Below are 19893 nucleotides of genomic sequence, written 5' to 3'. Positions count from 1 at the left end.
AGACCTCAGAAAGAAATTTGAACCAGAACCGCAACCAGATAATTGTCAAATATGGAAACTCATGTAAGTTACTTGAGAAAAAAATTGTTTAAGAAGAATGTGAGGCATGTGATGATAGTCACTAAGGACAACTTAGCCCAACATTTAGAAACCCTCTTACTTAGGATAGTTGTCCCCTCAAATAAGTACGCGGTGTATTTTGACGATTGGACCATAGAGATTCCTTTCATTAGATGTTGCCAGAAACTATTTACCTCGGAGCTTGTGATGATTCGATCTACGAAATTTCTGGAGGACATAGAAAACCTCGAGAAACAAAGACAGTTAATTTCATAATACCATGCTATTAACCATAATGGAATTGTAGAGACCATAGAACACCTGCACACGAAGTATTACTGGCCCCACTTGAGAGAGCATGTCAGGAGTATAATAAATCAGTGCAACCTTTGCCACAGAAACAAATACGAAAGACATCCCAACCAGGTAGAAAGTCAAGGTCCAATTAATGTACCTCACCCCTTTGCTCAAATACATACAGATACCTTTCATTTTGAGCAAACCCGTCTGCTGACAATCTGTGACGTATTCTCAAAATATGGACAGGCTTATATTTTATCCAACGGCACGGCATTAACAGTGTTAAACCAACTTCAGCTGTACTTTACTCATCATGGTCTGGCCAAGAAAATTACCCATGATCGGGGCTGAGAATTCGAAAATAATATAATCAAAGACTACTGTAAAGAGCTGAACATTGAATATCACGCCACTAAGCCACTGAATTCTTCCTCGAATTCTCCGGTCGAAAGATTCAATTCTACGCTGCTCGAGAAGCTACGTATATTACGTGATTCAGACAAGTTTACTCCCTTGGCGCAGCTAATTACGACAGTTAGCATAAACTACAACTCTTCAATCCATTCCGCAACGAAAAAACCGCCCTTCAATGTACTCTACGGCCCATACTATGACGCATTGGACCACATCTTCACTCGTTCCATTCCAATCCACGAATATATCCAGAGACAAAGCGATCAGTTTCGCATACTACGGGGAAAAAACCCCGAAACCAATACCTCTACCTTTAACCACCCTTATAAAGTTGGCGAGACTGTTTATGTCACAAACCCCCTCACTAGGAACAAAAAGTAAAAAGTCTTGTATAATGAGGGAACGGTTACCAAGATAGAAGGCAACAAAATCCACTGTAAAATGAAAAACGGAAGACTACACATAAGAAATCTTAGAGACGTAAAACCTAAGAGGATTAGTTAACGGCTTGGGGAGTGTAATCAAATTTATCTCAGGCAATTTAGATCAGGATGATTTGGGTACTATACAAAAACAACTAGACTCTTTAAAAAGGCGTCGTACTGAGGAAATACGACATGTTAATAGACTAATATCCTTCAGTAATTCCATCGTCCAGAAATTCTATGATGAAATAAACCGAGTAAATTTGAACATGGGTATAGTAAAAATTATGTTAGAAAAAGAAGGGTTTGAAATAAGCATATTAGAACACCTGCAATACGTGTCAATGTGTTTACAGAAACTATACAAGGTGATACAGACAATAGAAAACACTATCAGTTTCTCATTCGATGATACAACCAATGTGAACTTATTTTCTCCATCTGATTTGGAAAATATTGTGAATCACCTACGCTCCATCTACCCTGAGAAATCAATAATACATACAGACCCCTATCATCTGTATGAAAACCTTAAATTTAGTAAAACTCAGGTAGTCAGTCATAGTGGAGAATGATTTAGTGGTAATCCTATCAATACCTGTAACAAATAATAACATTTACCAACTATACACAGTATATCCTGTTCCCACAACCGACAACGTTATACTTGTCCCTTCCGAACGTTACTACCTACAAGGTTCCATTCCCGTATGGTCCAGTGTATCTTGTGCCAAAGGCATCCAATACTATATATGTATTGATCATAGCAGGCACGCAACCACCTGCAATCTGACTAAGTCCAGTGGATGTGACTTCGCATCCGTCAAAAATAACGCACGGATATTTCAACTACTAAACAACGAACACATCCTTTTCTTCAGCACTAGCACAGAGATGTTAGTACAAACGTGCCTAGGGGCACAGAACATCCTGCAGATATCAGGACCACATATTGTATAAACTAATGAGACCTGTCCTATCACAACCATGGGTATTACCTTGGAGCCAAAACCAACTAACCTTGTCCATAAAATCCCTCTCTTCCATCTAAGTTTCGAACCTTACATAACTCATCAGGTGAAATTCCATAATTCTCATGCGGGACAAGGCGTCAGCCACATAGTTCGTTTTTCCGGTTACATATTGAATGTCGAAGTCGAACTCTTCGATCTTCGGAATAGGGTTCTCTTCTATGGTTTTCTCATTTAATTGTCTGAAGTCAATTACTAACCTGAGGCGTCTGGCTTCTTTGGGACTATCCAAACCGGATTACAATAGGGTGACTCACTGTGGGTTATTATGCCCCGATCTAGAAGTTTATCTACTTCCTTACTTATTATGTCCTTCAGTTGGGGTGGTTACCTTTAGTTTTTGCTGTATACAGGTTCTTCGTCAGTAGTTCTGATGTAATGTTTTACTGTGTTAGAAAATGACAGGTCGCAACCTGGGACCTACAACCCATTGTTCCCAATAAAATCATCCTTAAAGACTTTAACCCTATCAATGTTATTATTATTATTATTATTATTATTATTATAATAAGTGTAATATTTATCATAATATTAATGCAGAGGAAACAGTTGTATTCATTATATTTGTTTTCCAAGCATACATTTTTTAAGCCAAGTGGCTCGAAGTGTCCTGAGGACAGCACTGCTCAGCTCAGGGGGAAGGAGTTATGTTCCTCATCCTCATCAGAGGATGGACCTCGCATTCCTAGTCCTCTAGGAATCCAAGTCGACTCACCGTCGCCATTAGGGGGTACAAAGTACCAATTCTAACATTGGCAAACCCAGTGTGTTTACCCTCTAATGACGATCAATAGGGCGCCTAACGGTTTGACCTTTGTAGTCACTAATGACTTTGGACTTTGATAAGGGATTTTTGTAATGTAAAGCTATATAAGCGGTCTCGAGCTCAGCAGTAGGGATCTTCATCTTTTGTACATCTAAACAGAATAATGTAAGCTGAGACGAGACTATCTTTGGTGAAAATAAAAGACTTCGAAACATCTACGATTGTGTTCTTCATTGAATAGAGTCAAAGAACTTAACTCACACACTGCCTTGCAAGTAGCACATGCATATAACTTGCCTTTTCACTCACTCCGCAGTCACTATGCAACCTGCACTGCATCTTCCCCTCAACCCCGGATAAGCATCATCCCTTGTTTAGAACATGAACGCAATGAAGCACATCAAGGTATCTCTACAACAAAGCATTCAAACTAAAAGGGAGAAAGAGAGATTTAATTTAGAGTGGGAAGAAGAATTTTTCTGCAGTGCTGGCGACAATATAAAATACTTTATAATAATAATAATACAGAGAGATTCAATTTTCGCCAGCTTTGTGTATGGAACTACATTTACCAGGCCTGACCGTTACCAACTCCACCTTCACAGTTATGTTACAGCGGACGGACAATTAAGCTGGTCGCACAGAGCCTTGCTCTGCGTTTGTTTACAAGGACGTGGGCGGGGATTTCTCCATCCCTTTTATTTCCCAGGGCTGACATACAGGGTGATTTACCGTCCCTTACGAGGCTTATTTCCGAAGACATTCTGAGCAAGAATCGTCATATAAACATTTGTCCTAATGTCAATATTTTCAGAGTTATGCTAATTATTTGAAGTTATATGTAAAATACCATTATTCTTGAGTTGTAAGGGCAAATGAATATTAAAGATAAACAATGAACTATTCAGGAGTATCATTTCTTTAATTACCGGTAGCTAATATTCTGAAGCTAAGAGTGTGTTGTGAATTCCATAGTTGCTTCGTACAAATTTTTTGTTCGATTTTAACTATAAAATTACACTTTCTTACGCATTTCTCACAAGAATTGTTACAAATCACGCCACTCTTGAAAATTCTTCAAGACTGTAGATTAGGATCCATAATTAAACTGTGAAGAATTAAGTTCCTAAAGGCGTATGATTTGTAACAGTTTTTGTGATAAGTGCGTAAGAATAATGTGCAAAGCAACTGAGAACACATTTTTGCTTCAGAACACTAGCCAATTAAATAATGATATTTCTGACTAGTTCATTCTCTATTTGTAATATTCTGTTACCCTTAAAACTAAAGAAAAAAGGTATTTTACAAAGAAATTTAAATTTGTGTAATTTTGAAAGTATTGAGATTAGGGCAAATGTTTACATGCTATTTTTTGCTCAGAATGTCTTCGGAAATAGGCTCTGTAAGTGGCGGTAAATCCTCGTGAATCACCCTGTGTGCTGTATCCGTCAACAGTTCTTCACACGAATGAAAACTGTGAAATCCAGATGTAGTATAGCCCTATAAAGGGCAGAGAACTTTGTGAACAGGCAGTGTGTAACGACTCCTGCTTTCAATTCATTATTACTTGAAAAAGTACGTGAAACTGAGGAGGTCTAGTTTCACAACTTTTGTTTTGTTGAAATTCAATTTACAGACGTAAAAAAATTGCTTTGTTTTCATACCGGAGTAACGATGAATGTGTAAGCTATTTAATTTAAATTCACTGGAAATTCTAAACGATTCTTCTTTTTTCCTCTTGTACGGGGGAGGGACCCGAAGGCTTACACTGCAGCCTGAGTGTTATTGAGCTTACCACTCCTATTCTGTGATTGGTTGGGTAGCAGATAGGCCGCGCTCTTGTACAAGTACAGCGCGCCGCACCGTGAACTTAACCCGGGCTGTGGTATCGATGATGATGATAATTATTATTATTATTATTATTATTATTATTATTATTGTTGTTGTTGTTATACTGTATGTGGATTAATGATGGCGAAATGAATCCGAAGTGCAACGCCAAAAGTTACCCAGCAATTCTGCTTCAGTTGGTTCAGGGAAAACCCCGGAAAACCCCCGAGTGAATAAATACATTATATACATAAATGAATAAATGTCTAAATGAATAATTTAAAAACGAAGGTATACATGTGGAAATGAATGAAAAATATAACAATGAATGAATGAATAAATATATAAATGTATATGTGGAAGAATAAATTTATAATTTGATGAAATAAAATAGGCCTATAAGTGGATAAATAAGTATAAAAGTGGATGAATAAATATATAAGTAGATGAATAAATATATAAATGGATGAATAAATACGTAAATGAATTAATAAATTCGAGTATATAGGCTAAATTTAGGAGTAAATATAAAATATGATTAAGTAAATATGTATATTTCTTAATAAATATTTAAATGTCTAAATACATATATAATTGGACGAATAAACATCAAAATGGGCGAACAAATTTATAAATGAATGAAAAATACATAAATGAGCAAATGAATACATACATATATATGGATACGTATATAAATGAATGTGTATATAAATGAGAAAAGAAATGATTGAATGAATGACTTATTAATAAATAAAGTAGTGGATGAGTAAATAAAAAAAAAAATAAATCGATATCCACAGAATTGAACAAATCAGCTTCGCGGAGTAACAAACTGCTCATTAATGTGCGGCCTGCTGTGGAATCCAAGCCGTTACACGTTACAATATATTAATGGATTCATAACATTCAAGTTCTGTGATGCCTGCAGCACAGGCAAAACATAGGCCCATAAAAATATTATGGTTTATTTAACGACACTCGCAACTGCAAAGGTTATATCAGCGTTGCCGTTGTGCCGGAGGAGTTCTTTTACATGCCAGTAAATCTACTGACAGGAGCCTGTCGCATTTAAACACACTTAAATGCCATTCGACCTGGGTCGGGATTGAACCCGCAACCTCGAGCAGAGAAGGCCAGCGCTATACCAGGCCGACCATAGGACTGCATCAACACTAGTATGGATGTTATAAAAAGAGGAAGGGTTTACATTACATGAATGGTATCCAGGGAAACGACAACCGAAATGTCTATGGAGAGAGAGAAAAGACATGCCAACAATAGCAATGCGTTGCTGTGTTAGGTGAATTCTGAAGTAGGAGCAGGAACATGTTTGCTAGAGTGAGAGGATTATTAAATCGGGTTAGCGAACATCCCAGAGTGAGGGAGTCTAAGAAGCCAGGAAGACTCCTCTCCAACGGCATGCGGGTGTTTGGGGTGGCCGGCTTGGCCTACGCTGCCTACCGCTACCAGACCTACAGCGGCGACACTAAGCGAGGTGATCCTCAAAAAGAGCAAAAAGTTCATGCATCCCAGGGAGGAGAACCTCAGGGCACCGTCCGAGGAGGTAATAGAGGTGACGGACTACACCGAGTGCGAGTTGCCGCCGGGCGAAGTTCCCAACACCCCTGTGGAAGGGGGGGGGAGACCCCGAACAACAGGGGCAGCACCAGCCGTCCTCGCCCCCTCCTCCCCCCACCAAAATTACGGTATGAGCTCGCACATTCAACTTATGAATTCCTGTCTCCATCTCATCTCTGTTACTAGACCAGAGGCTCCAGCCTTTTGAGTGTCCCAGACACCCTGAGTTTCGTATTTCATTTTGACGGACCGCCTAAACTGTTTTACATAATTTAGGCCCTCAAACGTGTTGCACTATAATGTGGTGAAGTAAGCAGCCTTAATAAATCTGTAGCGAAATTAAATGTTAGTTTTAGTTTTGAATGTGATGTGAAATTATATAGGTAAATACAACTTACATATTTTACAGTAGGGACGTTGTATGACGTTTCCTGAGAGAAATGGAATTGCACTCCATAAACCGAGAGAGACTGCGCAAGGCACGATTCAGTGCAGCCATTAATCCACAGCAATGCCAGTCTAACACATGTAGTCGCACAATTTCGACACTTTTTTTTTTGCCAACTCGTGACTGCTGATGCGACAGTAGCGCTCCAATGGCAGGAAAGTTAAATATTATAGAATATACATAACAGAGCAAAGAAATTATACTTGATACCTTTATCCCATACAGTAACTGTATATGGTTCTTATTAATTCTATTTTAGAACCCTAAAGACTTTTTCACCCAGTTAATCAGAAACAAAGTTATAAGTTCGAGAAAATGAGAATAAACTTAAATCCTTCTGCTTCTTACTTGCAAGTGAATCATAGTTTGAGATATAAAATTTTTCGATGGCAAATTCAGTTTATTTCTGAATATATATTTGAACTCTGTACGTATTTTCTGTGAAAAAATCAATATTTGTAGCCTCAAAAACAAGGACGTCTTTTCAGTCTTAGCGGTCGCAGCAATATTGCTTCGTTGCAGATCTTCCCGAGTGGCGCATTCCACACTATTTCCTAGAAAATAATTATTTTCCATACCATAAATTGGGGTGAACTCGCCGGCTGATTTAAACGTGATAACAAAAATCTATATTTAACGCATACGAGATGCACTGAATATATTTCGAAGTTCACTTTTCTATTTCCTTAAGCACCGGCATTTTTTATTATTTTAAGTCACAGTACAGGTATTTGGCTTCTCTTATGGTGAGTTTACCGCAGTTTGCAACACATTTCCAGTTTCCACACGTAGGCCTGCTTTCAACTTATCCTACTTATACGAAACATTTACCTGCACTTACTGCTAATATGACGTATGTGCGAACAAATGAGTACACAGGTTTCATGAAGAAATTTTAATTTCAATTAACAAATAAATTTTAACAATAGATCATTGGATTGCTAGCATAGACCAATATCGCTAATGCCAGCATGTTCTTATGAAAAGGGCGTGGGTTGTTAATAATGTCTCTGAATAAAATAAAGGTGTGCAGTGCTGTAAACTGTAGTAACAAAAAACTAAAATCTCTCCGAGTCTGTAGTTATTCAGAATTCCTAAGACCAGGACAGGTCATAAAGTAATAACGTAATCATAACCAACACGTTAGTATTATCATAGTCATGAAGCTCAACACTGAAGCGGTCGGTCGTCGTTGGGGTTGCCATATCTGCGACGGTGGGACCTCGTTGGTCGTTGTTGCCCACGGCTGCCTTTCCTTGCCCTCGGCTGCCAGCTCCGTCGTATATGGAAAGTATCTCGAGGATGGCACGTTGATGTCAATAATTAACTATGTACACTGATTAATTTGGGCGCCAGCCTCCTCGAGATTACTCCGATAGAGGATGAGGTCCCAGGTCAGCTGCAGAAACGGTCGGGACATGGGGTTTGGGAGACGTGCTCGTAGATTGAAATGACGTAGGCGCACACCAGAAGTTGTTGGTAAGAACTATGAGAACGTTTATTATTATTAAGTGTTCGTTTCAGATTAGCAGAAATGCGCGTCCAAGTGTATAATTTACTGCTCTCACTTCCTACGAGTTGGTATACTAATTTCTGAGTTCACGTAATTATATATTTTGTACTATAAAACACCAGTAATATAACGGAGAGTTGATAACTTGATGACAATTTATTCCGAATGTAATAATAATGATGAGAAAAGAATTCAGGCTTATAATAATGATACAACACACGACTTCTTACTAAACCCACTGAAAAATTCTAAGTCCGTAAATTGTTATCCTTCACAGTTAGGTACGCCGAGAATATGTGGAGTGCAACCTCTCCGTACGCGTACTATATGCCTTCTGTCTATCTGCCAAATCTACCCTCTACTTTCAACCACCAAACGTACAATTTCGCCCTCCTATCTATATATCACGTGTCTCTATTAAGAATCCTGATTGACCATGATTACACTTACGTCACTTAAGACGCGTTCTTCAAAAATTATTCGTTAACTAGAACATCCCTTTACTTCCGGCGTCCTGACAATTCTCTGACATATACCAGATCATCTCTTTTGGAACCTGGCTTGGCGTCATCTGCTGACCACCCGCAGGCAAAGTCCACGCATTCCCTCATCAGTCAACTCCACGCCTGGACACATGTTTCCTGTCCGCGTAGCTTGGCTTCGGTCTTCCTGCCCACCTGTTACTTCCGCCTCACATTCTGAAACTTACTTACACGTCCGCGCATCCTATCCATATGAGAATATTAACACGAAATACTAATCTAATGAAAATCTCCTTATCCTATACGAGGAACCGTCTCAACACGTAGTAAATATGCATCCATAGATAGTTGCTAACCACTAGGATCGCTACTATCGGCTCATTACAGACAATGCGAAATAGTACCGACACAGTCTATTGTTCCTAGTACCCTCGCAACTCAAGCTTCGTGAGTGTATATACTAGACTGTGGTAATTATGCTCTATAAAACACTTATTGGTTATCAGTTACCTATTCGTATGTCAGGAAGAATAGTTTAAATACATGTGGAAAATGACGTACAATCGATGTAATATTATTTTTAAAGTAATACAAGTTATTTGCCTGCAGGCCTACTTGCCCATCTTACGTCTTGCATTAATTTTTTTCTTTCAGGAGTAGAAAATACTGATAAGTTTTAGAAGATTAGATTTAATGAACAAAAGTTTCGATTAATTTTGTGTGTAGGTTAACAATAATAGCGCATTGTATTCGCTTCATTTTGAAAAGTGTAGGTGCTGACAGCACGCAACTTCTGTGGAATGTTACATCTGCGTTACTTGGCATCCCCATTACTGCGTGAAATACGGTATCATTTATCTTCTGTGTTATCATTTAACTTGCCTGCCGCTGGAGCGCTACTGTCAAATGTAGGCATATGAGTTGTGTAGTAGACAGTGGCAATACGTACAGTTTCCCTGGAAAAGGATGAGACGATTGAATATTCCTAAGTCTCAGATGTAAGACACTGCGCATGATCGGAGACCAGAGCACCGATACACAAGATAACGAATATTGAGTTACTTAAATTCAGGCTATTTGGTTTGTTACTAGCATCGTTCCGAAATTCACTTCAAAAACTGCAAAAAATATGATAATATTACGTAAATAAAATATAAATATATTACATAAATCGTGTAGTTAAATCGACAATGGACCTTCATGACTAGATCGACACTCCGCACAGAAAGGAACGCTTTCATGTCGTTTCAATAGCTCAGACGGTAAGACTTCTGCGTGTTGTGTAGAAAAGTGCGAGTTCGATTCTTAGTCTACACAATGATTTTTTTTGTCTAAATAACGTTGAAATAGCTAAGTAACGTTGAAATAGAGATTCACAAAGTCCTGAGATTAAGTGTTAATGATCGCAAACAATACAAAATTACAAGTTATAATATTATAAACGTTAATCTAATGAATGCATTTATACACACATATACAATGTAAATGCATATATATTAAAAACTAACAATTAAAATGAAATTAAAAAAAAATATATGTAATAATAGACAAACTTTCACAAAAGTTTAGAGTCCTTAGGCTAAGTCATTTGTTGAGTAATTATTACAATACTTTATTAATAGCTTAGCTTTCCCATATGTGTAAGAAATGCACTCGCACAAAACAATTTTTGTTAAAAGTATGGCTTTGGATTATTTCATTCTCACCCCTTCAGTTAATTTTAACTATTTTATCTACGTGTTTGCAATAGTGCTTAATTTAATGTGCATTCAATTTTATTCATGTTATGATTGAATGAAAAAGCACTGTTGCAGTTATTGACTAATTACATATATTAATACTAATTATTAAATACATCTGTTAAGTAATCAATTGCAGTATCTTTTGCAAAATCTTGAATGTTTAAGTTGTCAATAATATTTCTGTACCATATACTATAATAAGTTAAAAGAATTTGCAATAGATTTGGGTTCCTCTACTTTATAATCATTGGTTTTAATGAAAAAATATTTTCTTTCTTAGGATATATACAAGTTTAAATTTAATAATATTCCGAATAGGTTTAAGTGCATTATCTGAATGTTGTACTTTTCTATTCGAATGTATTCTATTTCCCTCTTTCATAATTTTTGATAAATTACACCGTACTTCTTGTAGAATTTAAGAACATGAGGATCATTACATTGCAACTCATTACATAGAGATTCTTCTTTTTAATACATGAGATTTTTAAGTCCCCGCGTTATGTACATGTTTTTACTTTTGAATTTTTTCACAACATTGAGTGGAGAACATCCACTAAAGTGATTCTGAAATTAAAGTGAAAAATACAATACATTTACTCTTAATATCAGTAGTACCAGTATCATATACGTTTTTCCAAGATTCATTTTGTAGACATAAATGTGAATAGTCACTAGATACAGCATTTACGACCCTTTTTTAGTTTTTAAATTAATATTTTGAAATTGTTCAGTGACATTGGAAACACTTAGGATTTATTTATCATGTTCAGACAAGCCATTGATTATAGGTTCTGTCGAATAGGAATTCAGTCTAATTCTGTGTACAAAACTTTTATCAATGGCTGTGCTACTTTAGCTTGTTTGCGGGTGGGAAAATGGCTCTACAACTAAGGTTTCCAGTTTCAAGGAGTGAATTTAATTTACTTTTACGGAAACGTTCCGAGAGATAATCTATTTTTATGTCACTACAGATCACAAATTCCATATGAGATTTCTAAAGTCTTTTCTTTACAAATTCAACGTTGGCTATAAATATTAATAAATAATGTAAGAAATATGAATGATTGTAGTTAGAAGTCTGATTTACATTATAAAAAGCAAGAAGTTACATTCCGCGGCAACATTCGAACTTTCGATGTTTGGTTTTGTCGTCCAACGCATAAGCACGGACCTATTCAATGCTTATGTTAATAACATAGAATTTAGCTGTAGCAATGTGGTGTCATAACTTGGGATTTGTTTACTTAACGTAATTAGATTTAATTTGATTAGTTTCGTAACAATAATTGGACTTCCTGTTATATCCTGTTATTTAAATATTTAATTTAGGGTTGATTTATTAACTCTTACTGTACAAGATGCCCCTTATTTCAATAATTCTATATCACACTAAATAGTCATTATCTACACTAATGTATTATCGTCATCCTTCATTTCTCCATATTTTTCGACAAATTATGCAGTCGAGGAACTCTGAACAACTTAATTACACCTCAATAAAAAAAGAGTTTTACCTGGGATCGAACACGAAACATTTCGGTTATACTGTGGAACCGACACGCTACTATATGAGCTACCGAGACAAGACAGTGACAGCAGCAGTCCAGAATGTAGATCCGATAGCCGGCATTTGCCACTCGGTACAGAGAAGCAATGATATTTTGTTACCCGAGCTATGTTGTGAAATCGTGGCCTTAAATGGCTGTCTTCTTCGTGATCCTTATTCTGATCCTTGTCCTTGTTGTGGTCCTTATAACAATTCTTGTTCTATTTGTCATGGTACTTATCGTTATACGTCGATATCGAGTGAACCGCGCTGTAGAACTTTAACTTCCGACAACCAAGAATCGTCTCATTCTTTTTAAGGGTAACTGTACGCAACAGGCCATTTTATGGAGTGCCGTTGGAATTAAGGCGACTTTCGTATAGGGAAATCTCCCTGTACACAATCCAAACGTTTTATCCCTACCCTACTGGTGACTTAGATAAACAATGGAACAGTTTGTTGTAGGTACACTGACGTTCAAAGATATCTGACCCATACTAATTGCCTGAGATCGATAATTTGTTGTTGTGGCTTCTTTATTTATTATTTGTATGAACAGATGGCAAGGATCTATTCAGTGTTGCCAATCGTACATAAATACAGGGTGTAAGGGGTATAAGTGCCGTACAGTCGTCGGGGACGGTCTACAGGATCAAAAAATGTCCATACAACATAGGGTGAAAACTTGATAGTTTCCCAGAAAAAAATGTTTCTTCCTTTGTTTTATTTGCGTCATACTGCTTATATCGTTACTAAAATTACGAAAAGAATTACATCAGTAGGTATATCTAGCAAAGAATTAATATTAGCTTAAATAATTATTTGTGTGTTCTATTACGTTTTAGTGCAATTAAGTAAAAATGCATGCTTAAATTTGTTAATATTCTGGCATGAGAGACGTGGCAACGTGTCCAGCAGGCAGTACTCTGCACAGACGTAAGTACGAGTCAGCTGAGTCCAAGCTCCCTGTCCATAGCTCTGCTGCCGAGCGGATGGCAGTTCATTACAGGGTATTCATTACAGTAAACAACTTACAATGTCATTCACAGTTTAGGAATATCATATGTTATTAATTTATGGAGAAAGTCGTCATAATTCAAGTGAGGCAGGAAGGATGTGCCGTCAACGATTTCCTTAAGAAGGTTACCTAATCGGAGAACTTTTGTTGCAGTTTCTCAACGATTATTAGGAACTAGAAGTCTCTTACCCGTTTCGAAAATCACACAAACAGAAATTTGTTTAAAAATGACACTACTTTACGGAAGTGAGAGAGATTGAAATGTTGCAATAGAAATAAAGTTCACGTGATTTTGTGTAGAAAACCATTACTGTTCATTTTTTAAACCTAAAATTAAAAATGGAGCAATATTGTTACATAAAATGTAAATTTACCATAATGTTCTATTAATGAGAATAAAACTTTGCATTTGTTGCTCGTTTTATGTAAACAGCAGTATTGGCATGGTCCACTTCTGCATTAGAATATAACATCTGTTTTGTACAGGCATGTCTACCCGCTTGAGCTGTACTGTAAACTTCTAAACTCCCTCCTCTCCATCCAGCAACGTTGCAAAACGTCTAATATTTTAAACTTTAATAATTACTTAAATATTGTAATTAGAAAAAAATTGTAAGAACATTTTTTCTTCCTTATGACATGAATAATCATCAGTTAAAATAATGACACTTATACTCCTTACTCTCTGTATATCTGCATTACAGAATTAAATATTTATACCCTTCTGCTGATTGTAAAACAACACCGGGTTTAGCTGGAAACCGCTGATATTGTGAATTGTGAGAATAATTTAAGCTTAATCTACATCATAATTTATAATCTCCTCAATAAAGGTATCACCTATTGAGATCTAGCGGAACTATTTAAAAGTTCGTAATTTTTTTTATATCTTGGTTCTGACTTATCCCGTCGTTAGAAAGTTCACTTACACGATCATAAAATCGTAGGTCAGACATCTTTAAACGTCAGTGCACGAAACTGCCTCCGCAAGTGATACGCACGCCGGCTCAAGAAGCACAGATTCGTATTCACGGCACTGCCTGTGAATGTGCGGGACTCTGTAACTTAAAAAAAAAAATAGGGACAAGAGTTACAGTCTGTATATCCCACAAGAATGAAACATACATTCTTAAATAACTTTACGTAGACCAGCGGTGACCAAACTGGGTATCGTGATTACAGCGTGTAATCAAAGGCATTCATAATAGTAAGGGGAGTTTCCTATACATAGCTGTCTAGCTCATGTATTGAAGGTAAGCAGTGTCGGTACCATGTCGCTCTACAAACCCTCTGTCTGTACGAGCAGGAACAGAAGTTTTCGTACAGAATGAGAAGAGGAATTTATTCGCTGCTCTGTTGGAGAAAATGTAATATGTTGCTTTTCTCAACGGTTCAATTAGTAGTAGCATATACTGGGTGTTCAGTTCAAAATGTGTCTTGGCTCGCTGTATGCCGTCATGTGTCTAGCCGATGAGCCTAGAGAATTCAATCTTCCTACACTTCCGCAGAGGTGTATAACCTATGAGGTAGAAATACGGCGTTCGTTCTGAAGAGTGCGTACCGATACGTACGGTAACGCCGGTAGTGGCAGGAATGTGAACTGTTTGGAAACAACGTACTGAGGTGAGTTTTTTTTTACTGTCGGGATATGGGGAGAGGGTGAAGACGATTACTTACGTATTTGTTGACATTAACTTCGACGGTCAACATGGACACGGAGCATTTGATTTGTGTTGTGGAATGTTACCGTACGCAACCCATGATAAATACCCTGCGTACGACTTGCCGGCGCAAAACGCAGTTCGAAAGAGGTTATGGTAGCACACAGACCGTACAGACCGCCATCTGGTGCTACGACGTTCAAGTTATACCGTACACGTTCTCAAGTTCAGTTGAAGAACGCCTTAAATAATAGGCAACTTCTCTAACATATAAGCTGAAACTCGCTTCAAATTGGTGACCCAACAACAGTGACGTCATGACACACTTTGAAATGAACACCCAGTAGAAGCGACATTACAGGGCATTACGCTGAATACACAGGCATAACAGGATCATTATTATTATTATTATTATTATTATTATTATTATTAATAAGCAAGTGTTACCATAATTCTTTCATACGTGCCTCAATATATAGGCCTACATCTTCCCTTGAATGATAAAATAATTACTAAGTTATATGTCCACTTTAATTTCTTTTTTTAATCTTTTGATGATTATTATCAGTTACTAGTTATTGATTAATAATAATAATAATAATAATAATAATAATAATAATAATAATAATAATAATATAGACAAAGTGATTGAGTGTTACGTGCTAGTGTAGTAATAAAATGAGCTATTGAACTCCGAGAACTGAAATCAGCCTTAAATTATCGTCATGAAGAGAAAGATGACAAATAAATGTAAAGAAATCGTCTATCTAGTGACAAAGGAAATAGCTTGTTCTCTTAAGCCTTCCAACGAAGGAGAGTTTTATAAAAGCGTAATGATCGAGGTGGCTGAAATAATTTGTCCAATAAAAGTTAATTAATTTTGAAAAACTTTGCATTTCTCGACTAAATATCCAGGAGAGAATTTACGAAATTTCTGATTGTGTTCATTGAGGAATATATTTTAAAAAAAGCAAGAAAATTTGTATATTATTTTATTGGTCCTTGATGACAGTAGTGACATTACTGATATAGCAAAGCTTGCTATTTTTATTCGCGGGGTTGATGAAGAAATCAATATTAGTGCACGAACTGCCACTGGTTGTAGTTTTCATGCCATGCACTTCTTTCCCGTCTCCTTACTTCTTAGCCTGTCTTTCGCGTGTAACCACTGCTGTTCGAGTTTTGGTCACCGCATACTACTGTAGTTCTGTTCCATCAGATACACGCCTCAAAAATACAATACTAATTCGGTCCGGGATTCAGGAAGGTTCAGTACTAATTCGGTCCAAACTATGTAGGTATAGACAAGTTATATATCAAAGAGACTATATTAACAAAGAGACTGAAGACTCGATGAGCATTCAACCCAAAATAAGAAGTGCAGCAATTTACCGTTTATGTCCTGGAGGAGTACATCCGATACTATAATTATAAGTAGGGTACAACGCCTTTGAGTGCCGCTACGTCAAGCCTGATGCTACTTTCTCGGCAGAATTATGATCGAATTCGTTCGTAGCTACGACAGAAATAACGACAAACAGTTGTGAATCTTTACATACAAGGTTAAATGGCTTATTCTACACGGCTGATCCTAACATATTTAAATTAATAAACGTTCTAAAACGAATTCAGATTGACACACATATAAATTAGAAGTCACGAAGACCAGGTCAATTAAACAAAGAACAACATATTAGAGACAAAATAGCAGAATTTGTGTCTAAATGAATTAACATACTCCAATATATAAAAACGCTGTCCTATAAATTTCTCCCAAAAACATAGCTCCTAGTATCAGTGACTACTCTGACGTTTAAAAAATGTTTACTAAGTTTTATAGGTAATATACAATGTACATGATAATCAACATTTTTAACCATGCCTTAAAGAACGGGCAGGATATTTTGCAGTTTACTGTCTCGAGTCACGAATTTACCCGTCCCTGCCTTATGACAGTCCTAAGCCTGCATAGAATGGGAGGGAAAATGTTGATTTCCAACCAGTACCGATCCAGGACCGAACTAGTACTGTTTACTTCTTGGCACCGGACCGAACTAGTAGGCTATACATTTTCGACCATAGGACGGAACTAATAAACTCCGCTACACTCATATACGTCACGAATATGAAAAGGTATAAAAGTCGTTTGGGAAGAAATAAAAGAGAGATTATATCCAAGAATTCAAATAAGGTAATGGAGAAAACTGGAGCTTAAACCGAGACATTTAAAATTGTAATAAAAACTTAAGCAGTGTAGCTTTAGCCCTATTAACTAATTGGGAAACTCTTGGTCAAACCCGTTATTGCTGTCTACCGTAATCTTTGTTATAGACTCATGCCTCAAACTGACAATCTAGCCTATAAAGAAATTTAGACTTCTGCTCTGGCAGTGTCTCCCACACGTCTGTATATAGCCTGGTTAACTTTAGAATTATTGTTTCAAATTCGTGACATCTGGTTTTGTGAAACAGGTCAAATGGAAACACAATGGGAGCTAACTCACCATACATACAAAGAGAAGTGTATACTTCACACGCTTACCTCACTAACAGGGGAGCATACCTACTGAAACATTAAATTATAAGCGTAATATTATATTGTAGAATATAAAAATATCATCATCCTGTAAAATTATATGTAACTTATAGGTATTGAAACGATATTTTCACAGTTTCGGTTAAATAAAATGTAGTGATCTGAAGACTGCTTATACGCTACCTCGATTAATAAAATTTCTGTCTTCGACACGAAGCATATTCTCAACATAGAAGGCAGTCATTTTAAATTCCAATACGAACAGTCTGAGATTGAAAAATGTTTCGAAGAACATGAAGGCACAGACTGAATAAGAAGCAGATTATTTTGTTTTGTTATAGTTTCTTTTTATAAAAATGGTACAATAAGAGCACAAGAAAAAACTTCATCTTCAACTTCAATTCTGTAATTTCGAAAGTATCTAAGATAGCCTAACGACAAGAACACATATTTAAATGACATCTGAATATTGAAAACTAAAATATTACATTTCAATTTAATCTGTAAAGATTCAGTCTGATGTGACTTAGTAACTTACTCTGTTTTAAGTAGAAATATCCGTATAGGTCTCTTTATAAAATAATATTATATAATATCCAATGAATTACCCTCGTATTCAGAAATTAATTTTATTATACAACGCAATCTACGAACAGCTGGTTTCGTTAAAAAAAATTAACTTTTAACGAAATCAAAAATGACTTAAGTTTCATGGACTCAATGATCTCATATATTTATAAAATTTTAATTCGCATGTACAGTTAAAAATGTAACTTTAAATCGGTTGTGTAATTTATAAAGTTTAGAAATCTATTCAAAATTACATGTTGAAAGAAATAAAGTATTCTTGAAGAGAGGCACTTATACTGCAGGTGTATCATCAAATCACAGAAACTTCAAATTCTACGCAGCGCCATCTTCGTCACTTAATGAATATTTATTCTATTCCAAAATAATTTTCATCAACACATAAATTGTTTACTAGTGGGGAAAAAAATATATCTGAACACTTACATACAAACATATGCCAGTGTGAGCCTTAGACTCAGCTAACAGGTAAAGTATCACACTTATAAGTTCACTCGACACATTCATTTGTTTTTTAACGATATCCGCGTCGCGGAAACAGTTGAATCGCGGCGCGCGGCTCGACCGTCAACTGTCCGGACCGGACGCCTGCGTGACTGGTACTGAGCCAAGGCCCCGTCCAGCCGCCGCTTTCGGCCGCTCTGCGCAGTCTCCATGGAGACTATGCCCGTGACAGACGAACATCGCAGCCGAAACCGATACATGATGGAGAAATTATGTCGCACAAGTTTCTGCAGAGGAGAGAAATCTCTTGGGATGGAAATAAAAAGGAACATCGACTGCTATATGCATTTGTTTTCCAATTGAACACTTTAAATGAATGAGAAAGAACTGTTATTCACATTCTTCAAAGCAGTGCTTTCTTATATACATTTTCATAGGGGCAAAATTTTATTCTGAAATTAAATGAATACAGAAATGCAATCAAGTTAAACAAATGGTATAGAAAATTCGATCTCCCTACGTTCAACACACTTGACTGATATCTTGATTTGTTTTGTCTTACTTCATGATTAAATGAAAGTGAGAGACAATAATAACACGGTCACAAATTAAGTAGGCCAATATATCACATTTCATAAAGTATACTTACTTACTTAAAAATGGCTTTTAACCAACCCGCAGGTTCATTGTCGCCCTCACATAAGCCCGCCAACGGTTCCTATCCTGAGCAAGATTAATCTAGTCTCTCTCATAATATCCCACCTCCCTCAAATCCATTTTAATATTATCTTCCCATCTACATCTCGGCCTCCCCAAAGGTCCTTTTCCCTCCGGCCTCCCAGCTAACAATCTATAATATATATGCATTTCTGGATTCGCCCATACGTGCTACATGCCCTGCCCATCTCAAACGTCTGCATTTAATGTTCCTAATTATGTCAGGTGAAGAATACAATGCGTGCAGTTCTGTGTTGTGTAACTTTCTCCATTCTCCTGTAACTTCATCCCTCTTAGCCCCAGATATTTTCCTAAAAAACTTACTCTCAAACACCCTTAATCTAGGTTCATCTCTCAAAGTGAGAGTCCAAGCTTCACAACCATAAAGAACAACCGGTAATATAACTGTTTTATAAATTCTAACTTCAAGATTTTTTGACAGCATATTGGATGACAGAAGTTTCTCAACCGAATAATAACAAGCGTTTCCCATATTTATTCTGTGTTTCATTTCCTCCCGAGTGTCATTTATATTTGTTACTGTTGCTCCAAGATATTTTAATTTTTCTATCTTTTCAAAGGACATATTTCCAATGTTTATATTTCCATTTCGTACAATATTCTGGTCACAAGACACAATCATATGCTTTGTCTTTTCGGGATTTACTTCCAAACCTATCGCTTTACTTCCTTCAAGTAAAATTGCCGTGTTTTCTCTAATCGTTGTGTATTTTCTCCTAACATATTCACGTCATCCGCATAGACAAGAAGCTGATGTAACCCGTTCAATTC

At 36.6% G+C, this 19893-nt stretch overlaps 1 protein-coding gene across 1 annotated transcript in view; it reads right to left on the bottom strand.

The window, feature by feature from the left end:
• LOC138710172 (DNA-directed RNA polymerase I subunit RPA1-like) overlaps positions 1 to 18527 on the bottom strand; it is a 79013-nt gene extending 60486 nt beyond the window's left edge. The window contains exon 1 of the mRNA XM_069840809.1: positions 18367 to 18527. The gene's annotated coding sequence lies outside the window, so the exon portion shown is untranslated. The remainder of the gene's footprint in view (positions 1 to 18366) is intronic.
• Between the last annotated feature and the right edge of the window lie 1366 nt (positions 18528 to 19893).

The sequence above is a fragment of the Periplaneta americana genome, chromosome 12 (assembly GCF_040183065.1).
Source record: "Periplaneta americana isolate PAMFEO1 chromosome 12, P.americana_PAMFEO1_priV1, whole genome shotgun sequence".
Lineage (NCBI taxonomy): Eukaryota > Metazoa > Arthropoda > Insecta > Blattodea > Blattidae > Periplaneta > Periplaneta americana.
Note: the sequence above shows the minus strand (reverse complement) of the source record. Positions and strands in the feature narration are given on the sequence as shown.